At 38.8% G+C, this 14,135-nt stretch overlaps 1 protein-coding gene across 1 annotated transcript in view; it reads left to right on the top strand.

Moving 5' to 3' along the window:
• CTNNA3 (catenin alpha 3) overlaps positions 1-14,135 on the top strand; it is a 1,377,490-nt gene that overhangs the window by 809,438 nt on the left and 553,917 nt on the right.

Genomic DNA, 14,135 nt, shown 5'->3' with positions numbered 1-14,135 from the left:
CTGCATACAGTAAGCACTCAGTAAATATGATTGATTGATTACACTGAGAAGCATATTGCACACGGAGCTGATTTCCAAACATCTTGTCATACCGTCTCACCCTAATGTTGGTGCTGTTTTCCAGGACCATGTACTGAGATTAAATGAGACCCAGGAAGGTGGCGATTTCCCTAGGTAAAAATCACAGTTTACGAATGATCTGTGTACCAAAGTCAGACTTAATTCCTAGCACATCTGTGGTATTCATTAGAGCAGAGATGACTATTTGGAGATTCTTATCTACTGCCTACTCCCCAGCCAGTCTATGTTCTCCTGGTTTCCAGAGCTGCCTTGCCTGATACAAATGACAGACAAATTTATTAGCACCTCCCCATCCTAGTCCTTCTGACTTCTTGGCCTGTATTCAATGCTCTTGAGAAGAAGCATGGTGTAGTGGAAAGAGCAGAGACCTGGGAGCCAGAGAATCTGAGCCCTTATCCTGATTCTATATCTAGCCTGCTGGGTGACCTTGGGCAAACCATTCAACTTCTCTGAGCCTCAGTTTCTTCATCGGTAAATTGGGAATTCATCACCTAAATACCCTCCCTCTTAGGCCATGATTCCCACATAGGACAGGGACTGTGTTCCAACTGCCAGGCTACTTGTTTTGTTTTGTTGTCTGTCGCCCCTGTTTAGACTGTAAACCCATTGTTGGGCAGGGATTGTTTCTCTCTGTTGTTGAATTGTACATTCCAAGCACTTAGTACAGTGTTTGCACATAAGAACCTGATTATCTTATATGTACCTCAGTGTTTAGTACAATGCTTGGCTCAAATTAAGTGCTTAATGAATACCATTAATAAAATTATTCTTGTCGACACTATGTTTAAGAAACACTATTCAATCTTTGTTTTACTGATATGTTTCTCTCCAGTTTCTGTTCTGGCTGCTCCTCATACCTTTTCTGTGGTTTCTCTTCTGCTGTCACTTTTCACAACTTAAATGTTCCTCAAGGCTCTGTTTTGACTCTCCTTTTCTCCTTATCCATTCCCTTGGCTTCAACTATCATGTCTTTGTAGAAGACTGTTAAATCTTTCTTGCTAGCTCAAAACTCCCTCTTCTGCAATCTCGTATTTTCTAAATATTGATGTTCTTCCCATACTTTAAGCTAAACATGTCTGTTACTGATATCCTCATATTCCCCCCTCACCCCAAAACTCATTCCTCTTCCAATCTGTTAAAAATACTATCCTCCTTGACCCAAAAGCCTGTGACCTTGATAGTATGATTGACTCCTTTCTACTTTTTCCACCCTAACATTTTATCTATCTTTAATTAAATCCTGCTGGACTTTTCACCAAAGCATATCTCAGCTCTGTCCCTTTCTTCACAAAATGACCTCCACTCTGATCCACAGCTCATCACATCCAAGTTGGAGCTCTTCACTACTTTCCCTACATCCAGCCTCTCCTCTCACTGAATCATTTTTCTAAAATATCATACTTCACATCTCTCACTTTCAGTGGTTCACCAGTTTTCTCCCTATCAAGCAGAAGCCCCTAATATTGGGCTTTTTAAAACATTAAATTGGCTCTCACCCATAATTTTCATACCTCATTCTGCTTAATTCTCAATTCTCCCTCATCCAAATATCACACTCTTCCTCTTGTCTGGAACTTCCTTCCCTTCAAATCCACCAGACCACAGGTGGTCTCATCTTCAAGGCATTTCTAGAATTCCATATCCTCCAGAAGGATGTCCGTAGTTAATTTTTCTTCTGTCAAGGGCATATCTTCCTATCACCTCCATTCTTATGCACTCTCATGCATGGGTACCCATGATACTTCTGTACAGAACAAATACATATGTTATTTCAGCACTTAATTCGCCCACATTTCCATTCCCTTCTTTCTCCTGTAATTTATTTTATGATCATCTCCCTCACTAGATGGTAAGTTTCTACAGGACAAAGAACATTTCTTCTAATATTATCCATGATGGACAAATTTGCTCACATTCATATATTGAGATGATCCACTAGAATGTAAACTACTTGAGGGCAGAGATTGTGAATAGCAACTGTATTGTACTCTCCCAAGTACTTAGCACAATGCATATAGTAAGCGCTCAATAAATACCATGAATGAATGATTTTATCAAGCTTTTAAATTAGTGATGAGGGAATAAGTGAGTTAGTTGACAGACTGGTTCTTAAGATTTCAGAGGGAATATTCAGGTGCAGTAATGGAAAATTCTTGTCCAAATCAATTACATTTTAATAAAGATCAGAAGTGAGAAATACCATAGTTAATGCATTGAATTGCCCATTGTTCACAAAAGAGGCCTCCTCGGTAAAGCATTTTTATCTTGGTGAAATATGCTGTTTGGTGGATTAATTGATGCAGCATATACATGAGGTCTGGCCCCATTGACTATTTGCTTAAAATAAATCAAGGAAGAGTTACTGGATATATCAGGCAAGAGGCATGAAGAAACAGTACATGCTCTGACCTCTCTTTTCTAGTTTTCATAGTCATTCCTTTATCTGGACAGGAACTGCTGACTGAATTTGCTGAACATAGTTGCTATTGTTTTCTGAGCCCAGTGATATGGACACCAGCAGAAAGTGGAGTATGCACTGGAAAATGAGGCATGGGGCCCATTGGTGGCTTTTGAAATCTGTTTGAGTTAGTTAAGAGTTGGCAAGCACTGATCTAATCATGAATCATGACTGATATAAAAAAAAAGCCTGAAAAAATTTAAATCTAGTTCTTCCTTGTTACTCTTTCTCACTGAGAACACATCCTCACACTGCACTGCCATGAAAGACTTTTGATGATTTAGCTTTAATCTGCCCAAGAGTAGAGGTAGCATTAATAATGCAATATAATGAAAGTTATCCCTCCAGCAACAGTGACCAAAATGCATAACTGTTCTTTTGGCCTTTTCAAAGTAATCCTTTGCAAGAAAGTTTTCCTCTTATTAGGAGGCAAGTACCTAATTATCCTGGTGTCTAGAAATATGTTTTCAGACTTAGAAATAGCCTCAATGAGATGAACTGTCAGGGTTTAAATCAGAGATACTGAGAATCAGCAGCAACAACCAGTAGATTAAAAATGGATTTTGTGTGCATAGAGAAGTGTTGCTCCCCTTTTAGTCTCTTTCAGGAGGACAGTGGTGAGTTACAGATATATTTTGATGGCCCGATCCCAGTTGTAAGTGGTACCAACCCCGATACCATGAGGTTAGGCTCTCTGGAAGACCTTAGGGCCCTTGGTATGGCTTCAGAATCTGTCTAGGCCCTGAGCACGCTGGCCATGCCTCAAACTGGAAAAGCCATACACAATTAGGTGTTGTTTCTTTTCAACATCCAACATACAGTTCTGGCTGGGGCCAGAAAAGTTCAACTACAGGAGAATCAGAAAGGACCAATCCCCTGTTAGAAAAGTAGATAAAGGAAACAACAAAATAAAGTGAAGGAGGAAAAATCAAGAAATGGGAAATGCAAAAGGAAGCAGAGAATGATGGAGCAGATAAAGAAGAAAGGAGGCAATGAGATGGTGAAAAGCTTGAAGCCCTAAGCACTAGAAAGGATTTGCATTAACTGTTCTGACCTTGTAACCTTGGGATGTATTACTTAGGCATCCAGAGAGTAGATTCCCCTGGCAAAATCTTTTCAGGTAATGGTAATATTTTCTTGGACCGTGCTTTGTCTTCCTGCTTGTTCAGCCTGTGTGCCTTGCCTGCTGCCATTGGCATTAGGTAATTTGCTATTTAGAGGGTGAATAAGGGATCATAGGAAACTATAGGAGTTGATCACTTTGGGAGGAATCAAGCGCTTTTTAGGAGATACCAGGAGAGTGGATTTAAGACATGGGGAATGGTGGTAGATTTTTGAAAACAGGTGGGAATTCTATTCTTGAGATACAACTGGGAAGTATAAGACAATGGATCTGGGAATAAGAGAAAATTAGGGAAGTGAGGAGGCTACTTTGAGGAGCTAGACACCTGATGGTTTCTATTTTTATCAACAATTTGGCAAAATCATAAGGGGCAAGAGAGGGAATAGGTGGGAGCACTAGGGGTTTTCAAAGAGTGTGAAATTTATAGAATAACTAAGGGAGAACAGGAGTATGGAAGTCAAAAAGAGAGGAAGAATAGTAGTATTGATCAGAAAAGAACGGTGCTGCATCATAGGGTGAATTTGAATGGGCAAAAGTCTGCTTGGGTTCTAGAATTCTACTAGTCGTGATAAGCTGAATAAGCACACTTAGTCTGGTATTTGAGTGCTTACTCTGTGCAGAACACTGTACTAACAGCTTGAAGTGAGGCCAGGAAGGAGCATTCTGCCAGGGTATCCATGACTGGGGATTGGTGATGAGAGCAGTGGAGGGCACAGGGAAGTGGAGTTTGGTGGAAAGGGAGATGTTGAGAGAGTGAACATTCACCTATGGTGGAGAGGCTTTGAAGGAAACTCAGAAGTAGTGTGATTGTGCCCCTATAATTATTATCTGTTGCCGACTTGTACATTCCAAGTGCTTAGTACAGTGCTCTGCACATAGTAAGCACTCAATAAATACTACTGAATGAATAATAGTAATTGCAGCATTTGTTAACTACTTACTGTGTTCCAAGCATTGTACTATGCACTGGAGTAGATGTAAGACAGTGTTGCCTAGTGGATAGAGCTTGGGCCTGAGAGTCAAAAGGATCTAATCTCTTCTCTGACACTTGTCTTCTTTGTGACATTGGCCAAGTTACATAACTTCTCTGTACCTGTTACCTCATCTGTAAAATGGGGATTGATTGTTAAATGAGGATGGACTGTGTCCATTATAATTCACTCGTATTGACCCCAGCACTTAGTACAGTGTTTGGCACAGAATAGGCACTTAAACACCACTGGAAAAAAAAATGAAAGACGTCAGATATGGTCCCTCTCCCACTTGGGGATCAGTGTTTAAGGGTAAAGAGAACAGATGTTTAATTCTCCTTTACAGATGAGGAAACAGAGACACAATGAAGTTAATTGTCTTGCCCAACGTCACCCCGCAGGCAAGTGGTGGAGTTGGAATTAGAACCCAGGTCTCCTCACTCTCAGTGCTGTGCTTTCTCTACTAGGCCATAATACTTCTAAAAGCCAAACATGGAAAATTCAGGCAACGAGATGCTGAATGGCCAAGTGGAAGTCAGAAGGACTTGGGTTCTAATCCTCACTCTGCCACTTGTCTGCTCTGTGACCTTGGGAAAGTCACTTCACTTCTCTCTACCTCAGTTACCTCATCAGTAAAAAAGGGATTAAGAGTGTGAGTCCATGCGGAACAGGAGCTGAGTCCAACCTGATTACCCTGTATCTACTAACCCAGTGCTTAGAACAGTGCCTAGCAAAAAGAAAGCACGTAACAAATGCCATTAAAAAAAAATTATCCCTACCTCTTGTACACCAAAAGTGCACTCTATCACTGGAGGTGTTCGTGTTGGTGAAGGGAGTCTGAAGAACAGAGGTTTGTGGTTTAGGGTCTGGAGAAGAGAAAGAACAGCTTTGTAGGTGAGGATATCTGGGTGAACTAGCAGAAGACTGTGGTTGGAGGATGGCACAGATCTGGTACAGTGACTTGTGATTTGGTGGAGAGCTCAATAGAGTTTAATAGCAAGAGGAAGTCTATTTCTTATAGTTCCTCTGAAATTCTGTGTCTGGCTTGTTTTGAATTTCAGAGGATGAATTTAATAATAATAATTAATAATTATGGTAGTTAAGTACTTTGTGCAAGGCACTGTACTAAGCTCTAGGGTGGATACAAGCAAATCAGATTGCACAGTTATTTGATTCTCTTCTGCCATTCACAATCCTTGTGGCTCATCCAGTCTGCTCTGAAGAAGGATTTCAGCACTGCATAGATGAAGCAGAATATGTATCATTGGCTTTTGTATTTATTAAGCACTTACTATATGCTAAGCACTGGGATAAATACAAGTTGTTCAAGTAAGACACACTCTCTGCCTCTAAACCTAACCCAAATTGAGCTCACAATATAAGAGGTAAAGAGAGGGGCTATTTTTATCCCCATTTTACAGATGGTCATTGAGGTTCAAAAAAGGTAGCTTTTGTCAGTGACAAAATGGGATTAGAATCTGGGTCTTCCTATACCTAATTCTTACTAGGCATTGACATCTCCCTGCCTTGACTGATCAACTTCTGTGTGAGTTGAATTATATACATAAACATAAATTTCAATGAAGACTGTTTGAAACAAACTGCAAGATCCCCTGAACAGTAAAGAGATTTAAAAAAAATCATTTCAGTCACAGGTGACTGCAATGAAAATCAGAAATCAAGTTTGGAAAAGTCATCATAGAGAATACAGCTAACCCTGAAGCTATAAAAGCAGCTGCCATAGCAAATAAGATTTAAACAAAACTGAAATTTTCCTATCTAGAAACAGAAAGAAAGGGCAAGAACAAATTAAACTGAGAAAGCATTGGAAATGCCACTTTTACTTATTCTTTCAATTGTAGGTTCTTAAAGATTCACACATTGATTTAAAAATACAATTTAACTTGCCATACTCTTTTCTGGCTACCAAATCTTAGCCACCTATTTTATCTGCTATTTAATATATCTAAGCTTCATATTTAGTGTATCTCAGTTCAACTTGTTCCCCCTTCTACAGTAACTGTTTTTTTTTTTGAGATGAATAAATTATAGAACACCTACCCTACCATAGGTAATGGGAAAGCACTTCAAGTGCTTAGCACAATGTTCTGTATACTGCAAGTGCCCAATAAATAGGATTGGGTGAAAATAGAGGAACTGCAAAAATTATGATGACGTATGATGTAATAAAAACTTTACCTGCTGTTAGTAATTTTCCGCCTCAACATTAAGAACTATTATCTATGCCATTCATTATCTTCCCACAATGCAGAGTTGGAAGAGATTGATCAAATTCTCAAGAGTAAATATAATTCTATGCTGTGTATTGGCAATTTGGTAACCTAAGTTTATAGATAATGTTTATAAAGAAACAGAAGTCATGATTGAAAGAAAGTGGTGATTTTTACCATCTGCTGAGGGATCAGAAGTGGAAAGCAGTACGCTGAATGTGAATTGGCTTCAGAATTAGTGACCATGTTTTGGGGGCAAACAGATTAATGGATTTTCATTCAGTTCATGTGCTGATTCACAAACTGAAAAGCTGCAAACGGGTGATTGTTCCAAAGAGAGCAATGAAATTGATACAAGCTTTAAAAAATAAAAACTACCCTATAAAGAAGTAAAAAATCCCTTAGGCAACAGCAAATGAGCATCCATGACCCAAACACAGAGGCTATTGTCTGGAATCTGAAAATAATATTAATCCTCTTGATAAAGTGCTTAGAGGGGTTAAGGTTGAAGATGTCAACTGTTTCCACATTGGCACTTTGTCTCACTGCTTGAAGTCATTTTGACACATCTTAATATGTAGGTCCCTTCCCAGATAGACTAGGGGAGAGATTGTCACATTAAAACTGAAAACTAACTTAATACACTGACCTTGTTGCAGCAAAACATATGAAATATTTTCTTTTTGACTCCCTATATGGTTGTGTATGGAGACATTTGGAGAAAATTATGTTTTAGATTTTTTGTAACTAAGCTGATTGAACAAACATCACCAAAATTGATTGGAAAAAGCTTTCATTAAACTCTTCAAGAATAGGAACGTAGATTGATCAAGGGCCTTCCCCAACTAAGCCCACATTCCTCTTTTCCCACTCCCTTCTGTGTCATTCCTGACCTTGACTTTGCATCCTTTATTCACCCTCCCCTCAGCCCCACAGCACTTATGTACATATCCATAATTTATTTGTATTAATGTCTGTCTTCCCCTCTAGACTATAGACTCATTGTGAGCATGGAACAAGACTACTAACTGTTATATTGTATTCTCCCAAGCATTTAGCACAATGCTCTGTATACTATAAACACTCAATAAATACGATCAATTCAATGTGAATGACTAGTGGATAGAGGATGGGCCTGGGAGTCAGAAGGACCTGGTTTCTAATCCCAACTCTGTCACTTGTCTGCTGTGTGACCTTGGGCAAATAATTTAATTTCTCTGGGCCTCAATTATCTCATCTGTAAAATGGGGATTAAGACTGAGTCCAATGTGAGATAGTGAGTCATTATCTTAGGTCCACCCCACTGCTTAGTGCAGTGTCTGGAATATAGTATGTGCTTAACAAATACCATACCCCCCCCCAAAAAAAAGTGCTTTAGGGAGTGGAACTAAGTGCATGGGGAATGTTGTAGAGAGGGAAAGTAGGGTGGGGAAAATGAAATTAGTCAAGGAAGGCTTTCTGGAACAGATGTTTTAGGATGGCTTTGAAGATAGGGAGGAGGTAGTCTGTCAGATGGGAAGGGGGAGGAAGCTACAGGCAGGAGAAAAGATGTGAGCAAGGGGTCAAAATGGCAAGAGACAAAAAATTAAGGCACAGTGAATAGGTTGCTAATAAAGAAGCAATAAGTGTCGGCTGGGTTGTAGTGGTAGAGGAGCAAGGATAGGTGAAGGGAATAGCCCTAAAGCTGATTCTCAGGAGCTTCTGCTCGATATGGAAATGGATGGGCAACCCTTGGAGAATTTTGGAAAAATATTTGGGCAGCAGAATGAAGTATGGACTAGAGAGTGGGGAAATACTGGAGGCATGGAGGTCAGTGAGGAGGCTGAAGCAGTAGTTGAGGAAGGAAATGACAAGTGCTAGGACCAGCATCACAGCAATTTGAAGAGGAAGGGACAAATATTAGAGAGGTTGTGAATGTAGAACCGAGCAGAATTTAGTGACTGAATGACTATGAGGTCAATGAACTGGAAAGTTCATACTTTAGCTATTGACATCCTATAAGGCTAAAAAATGAAAATTAAATGATATATTGCTATTTATTATGAAGAATACAGAAAATTCCAACCTCATCACAGGCAAAAAGTGTATCCTCCAGAAATTGCAACAACACTACAAGGATCGTTTTTTGAGATGACAGTACAGTGCAAGTGCTTAGTCCAGTGCACTGCATGAAGTAGGCACTCAATTTATATCACTGATTGATAACAGCAACCATTTAACTCTTGAAAAATTCACTTTCAGTCCATCTATGGAGAAAGTGTCTACAATAGTCGGAGCCATAAAAGCATGGTGAAATCCTTGGATTTAATAACCCTGGAGAAATCTGCAAGAAATCTTCAAAGTGATGGAGCTGGAATTAGAACCCATGCTCGATCCACTTGGCCACAGGGCTTAGTGAATGATGACCTATTCCTCTCGATATCAGGCATTGGCTCTTGGCCATTTGCTGTAAGGATCTCTCCCTCTTACTTTTCCAATTTGTTTTGTAACCACAACCCAGTTCACACTCTTCATTTCTCCCCAACAGCCTATTTACTGACCCATGTTTTCATCTCTTCCACCTTTGACTCTTTGTTTAAATCTTTCATCTTGCCTAAAACTCACTTTCCCTTCAAATCTACCAAGCTAAAGCTTCCCTAATCTTCAAAGCCTTCTGAACCGACTGTTACACCAGCATGCTTTGCTAGTTAAATTACTCAAACTATTACCTCAGCACTTTTACTACAACTCATCTGTAAAATGGGGACTGAGACCATGAACCTCATGTGGGACAAGGACTCTGTTCAACCTAATTAACTTGTATCTATCCCAGTGCTTAGTAGCTTGGAGAAGCAGCATGGCCTAGTGGATAGGGCAAGAGCCTGAAAGTCATAAGGTCATGAATTCTAATCCCAGCTCTTCCACTTTTCTGCCATGTGACCTTGGGCAATCACTTCACTTCCCTGAGCCTCAGTTAACTCATCTGTAAAATGGGGATTGAAACTGTGAGCCCCTCATGTGTTCACTCAGAGTTGCTTTAGTCCACCCCAGAGCGTAGTACAGTGCCTGGCACATTGTAAGTGCTTAACAAATGCCATAATAATCATAGTAATAATGATAATAAAACTTATAAGTGCTTAACAAATACTACTAAAGCACTACAAATATATATATCCCCAACTATCTTTTGAACATATGGATATGTTAATTCCTTGAGCACTAGTTCATCTACATATCTACATTTCCTTCTTTCTACCTGTAATTCATATCTTCCTCCTTTGTTAGATTTAAAAATCTTTGAAGCCAGGGATCATGTCAACTAACTCAGTTTTACTATCTCAAGTGCCCAGTACTGTGGTTTCCATAGAGTAAGCACTCATTAAATCCTACTGATTAATGTGTGCCTCCCCAGTTAGTCTAAACTCCCTCTAAACAGAAAATATTATATTTTATCAGGTCCTTAGTGTTGGACACGGCATTCAACAGGAACTTGATGCATAACTTTAACACTACAATGACTCAGCTAGGCTGAGCTGGAAGTGGGGATTGACTGATATGTTGGTTGATGCCACATCATTTGAATGATACCAGAGGTTATTCCCTGTAGTTTGTCTGCCATATCCTCCTCCAGGTTTTGGACTTGGTGACAGAAATCAAACCCACCTCCAGCTTCCTTCTAATCAAAATTCTAAGCCATATACATAGGAGTTTCTATTTAATTTCAAGTTTTCTTCTTTTTTCTTCCATCGTGCTCTCCCACTGTTGCATTTTACCAATTTAGATGAATTTCTAATATCTGATTGTAAAAGACTTATTTGGAGTGTATCCCAGTTTGAAAGTCAAGAAGTAACTTTTTTAAACAAACAAAAAGCACCTGAGAGAAAAGTGGGCACGGCAACTTGAAATGAAATCAAAAGAGATATAGAAAAGACATAAATCTAAAAATGCACAAGTGGATATTATGAAGAGGACAGGGAGCAATTATTTTAATAGTCAAAAGTTATTCAAAGGTTCTTGAGCTACAGTAGGATAAAATATTAAACTCTTATAATTAGTGGAACAGATATTCAGTGTATCAAGGTCCAAAAGGGAAATTGTAGACTATGTTTAACTAGAGGCAAATGAAACTCAGACTAGAGCATGACCCTACTTACCTTAAAGGTCTACCTGTAATGAAATACATTTCTATTAAGATTTAGGTAGCTAATGCAGTGACCTTCAAGGGAACCCTTTCATCCAGATGACTTTATAAGATAAACTGACCTCCAAACATATTCTTTGAAGTTATAGGTCATATTAAGTCCAACTCTACTACTTCGCTTGTCCAAGCTCTAATGCTGGCCAGTTTGGTCCTCTGAGAAATGAGAATTGCAGGATTTCAGGTAAATATTTCCACTTAGGAAATATTTTCTTTTTTTTAGTTTTTGTGATATAAAGTATTTTTGTGTCTCTCCCCTCCCTCCCTGATCAGCAAGGTTTGGGGTTTTTGACCAAAATTTCTTCACTCTTGGGGTCCATAAGTATACGCATTCACTTACTCCACTGGGAAATGATGCAGACTGCGCAGGATCCTCCCAATAGTGGTCTGATGAAGTGTCAGTGGCTCCAAGAGAAAATAACTGGTCAACTGGAAACTAAGAAATTATTCTTGGTGTTTAGCTACTTTGTTCCATCTGAATTTCCTCTTCTTCTCCTGTTCTCTCCCCATTACGAGAAAGATAAATTTTGTGTTTTCTTAAATGTTTAAACCAGTGTTCATTTTGTGTGCATGAAAATGATAGGCATTTACATTTATCACAATATTGTGAAATGTTTTAGCCCAGATAAATACTACAGAGCTTGTACTGTAGTTATAGTACACAGTATAACAGTGGTAGGTTAAGTGCATTTTAGCAAATTGGAAAGTGGATGTATGCCAAATACCTTGGCAGCAATTCAGATACTGCTACATACAGTCCAACCTGTGTAAAGGGTGAGTCATTTTCTACCTGACCTGCCGATTGTTTATGAAAAGATTCGGGTATCACTTAAATGACCTAGTAAATTTTCTGGATGGAGTGAGCCTGAGATTTTATTTCAGCAATTTTTTAAAAAAATGAACTGCAGTTTTTAACTATATGATTTTTCAGAAGGAAGGAAACACTTTATCTGTTAGATCACATTGTGCAAGTAAGATCTGAATCATGAGTTGAAACTAAACCAAAAGACTTTGGAAATTACACCTCTTTTAGTACTTGTCAAGAACATTTATCAGTTGGTTATCAAAATAAGATGGCGAATCATGTTGAAGTATTCTTTGCCAACTTGACTACAGTGGATAGACTCTCTGGGGCAATGAGATAATGTTATAATTCTTTTTAATAATTATTGATAATTTTAGTATTTGCTAAATACTTATTTTGGGGTAAATAACTGTTTTCAAGCATTGGATAGATACAAGTTAATCAGGTTGAGTAATATCCCTGTCACACAGAGCTCACAGTCTAAGTAAGAAGAAGGAAACTGAGGCACAGAGAAGTTGACTTGATCAGTGTCACACAGCAAGGTGAGATTTTAAAACCAGCTTTCTGACTCCCAGGCTTTTTCCAAGAAGCCATGCTGATTCATGATTTTTAAAATCTATGTTGTGCAATTTGACATCATCATTTTCTTTTTTTAAGTTTAATCAAAATTCCTGAGATTTTGGTAGCTTTCCACTGTTTATAGAGTCAATGAAAGAAGCTAGAAACTGGTTATGTGTAATATCCCTGGTATTCATCTTCTTGTATTTTCAATAGAGGAGCAAAATGTGGCATATTATTACTTTACCAGCTGCATTTTTACCTGGTAGGCATAACATAGGGTGGTTTTTCATGCTTTCTCCCCCTCTGGAAAATAAATTTCTTTATATATTTTTATTTTTCATTAGATCAGAGAAAGAAACAGGTTTTTTGAATCTGTTTATTGAAATACAAGCTTTAATAAAAGGAATTAACTTGTCTGGAGTTCTTTCAATAAAAGAATTCCATGTTATGAAAGATCAGGTGATCTCTCAGCTGAATTTCATTGGAATTGCTTCCTTTCTCATTTCAACATCCTGGGGTTTGGTCAAATTTTTTAGTCCCTGAGGCTGGAGGGAAAGGAACAATCTACCTGGTAATAATGGATGGAAAATACAGTAGTCACATAAGGTCTTCAGCCCAAAGCCCAGTGCTCTGTTATTCCCAGTTGAAAGTTCCAAAATGGACACAGCTGAATGTTGGAAAAGAAAACCTCTATTAAAAGTGCAAATTCATTTGCTTTGTCTTGCATTTCTTGATCTGGCCTCTTTCATATTCTGAAAGGCAGTATTCATGAAAATGTATTGAATATGAGCATCTGACAAAAAACATTCCAGAGACCCCAGGCTGGAATGTGACTGAGGTGAAAGGTTTCCTCCATGGTAGTTTTCCCAATGAACAACTTATTTATTCTAAAATAATGGAAATTAGAAGTAACGGGAAGCCACTAACTCTGACTCTCACCCTGCAAGTGTTATAAGCCTTTACAGGAGGGAAGCATGAGGCAGAAGCACATGGGTCCAGAACCCGATGAAGAATGGAAGCAGTATTGTGTATACTTTGACAAAACATTGACTGTCTGACAGGTGGTCACTTATGGTGTTAGCAGCAGAAGCAGCAAGAGGAATACTGCTCCCACGGATCCCTCTACCTTTTCTCTAAATGCAGGTCTTATATGGAGAAGAAGGAAATGGAGAAATAATCTGTATTTCAGCCAGCTCCTGGTAGTGATTTCAGCTTTCCTGGGATCCAAATTGCTCTTCCTTACTTCATTGTAGCTAGAAGAGCAGCTATAAAGTGAACTCTCAGTGGCCGGATTCTCTGCTCCACATTAATCCTTTATTATGATTTCTCCCTCTAATTCACCAAATATTTTCCTGGGGAAATATATTAAAATCCACCCTAGTTCAGGACTCTTAGGAGAAGTCCTAAAACTTCATTGAACAGTTTCCCAAGTCAGATAAAGTGAAACTAGGAATGTTTTATTTATTACAGTTTCCCTGAACCTAAATTTCACATATAATACCCATTTATCTCCTAAATAAAACCCAGGTCACAAAACAGTTCACAGAACCTATACATAGAAGCTTTCTTGCCCCCTTACATCTCCTCCCCTGAATTCTCTCACCTTTCCTCCAGGATATCGTGACCCCGGGCAGCCAAGGTATTTTTGATTCTCTGGCTCGAGAAGAGATGAAAATGGAATCTCCCCAAGACCTTACACATCTAGGGTCACTTAGCAGCCCCTTTACC

The sequence above is a fragment of the Ornithorhynchus anatinus genome, chromosome 3 (genome assembly GCF_004115215.2).
Source record: "Ornithorhynchus anatinus isolate Pmale09 chromosome 3, mOrnAna1.pri.v4, whole genome shotgun sequence".
In the NCBI taxonomy this organism is placed as follows: Eukaryota; Metazoa; Chordata; class Mammalia; order Monotremata; family Ornithorhynchidae; genus Ornithorhynchus; species Ornithorhynchus anatinus.
The sequence above is the reverse complement of the archived record's forward strand: the minus strand, read 5'-3'. Positions and strand labels throughout refer to the sequence as shown.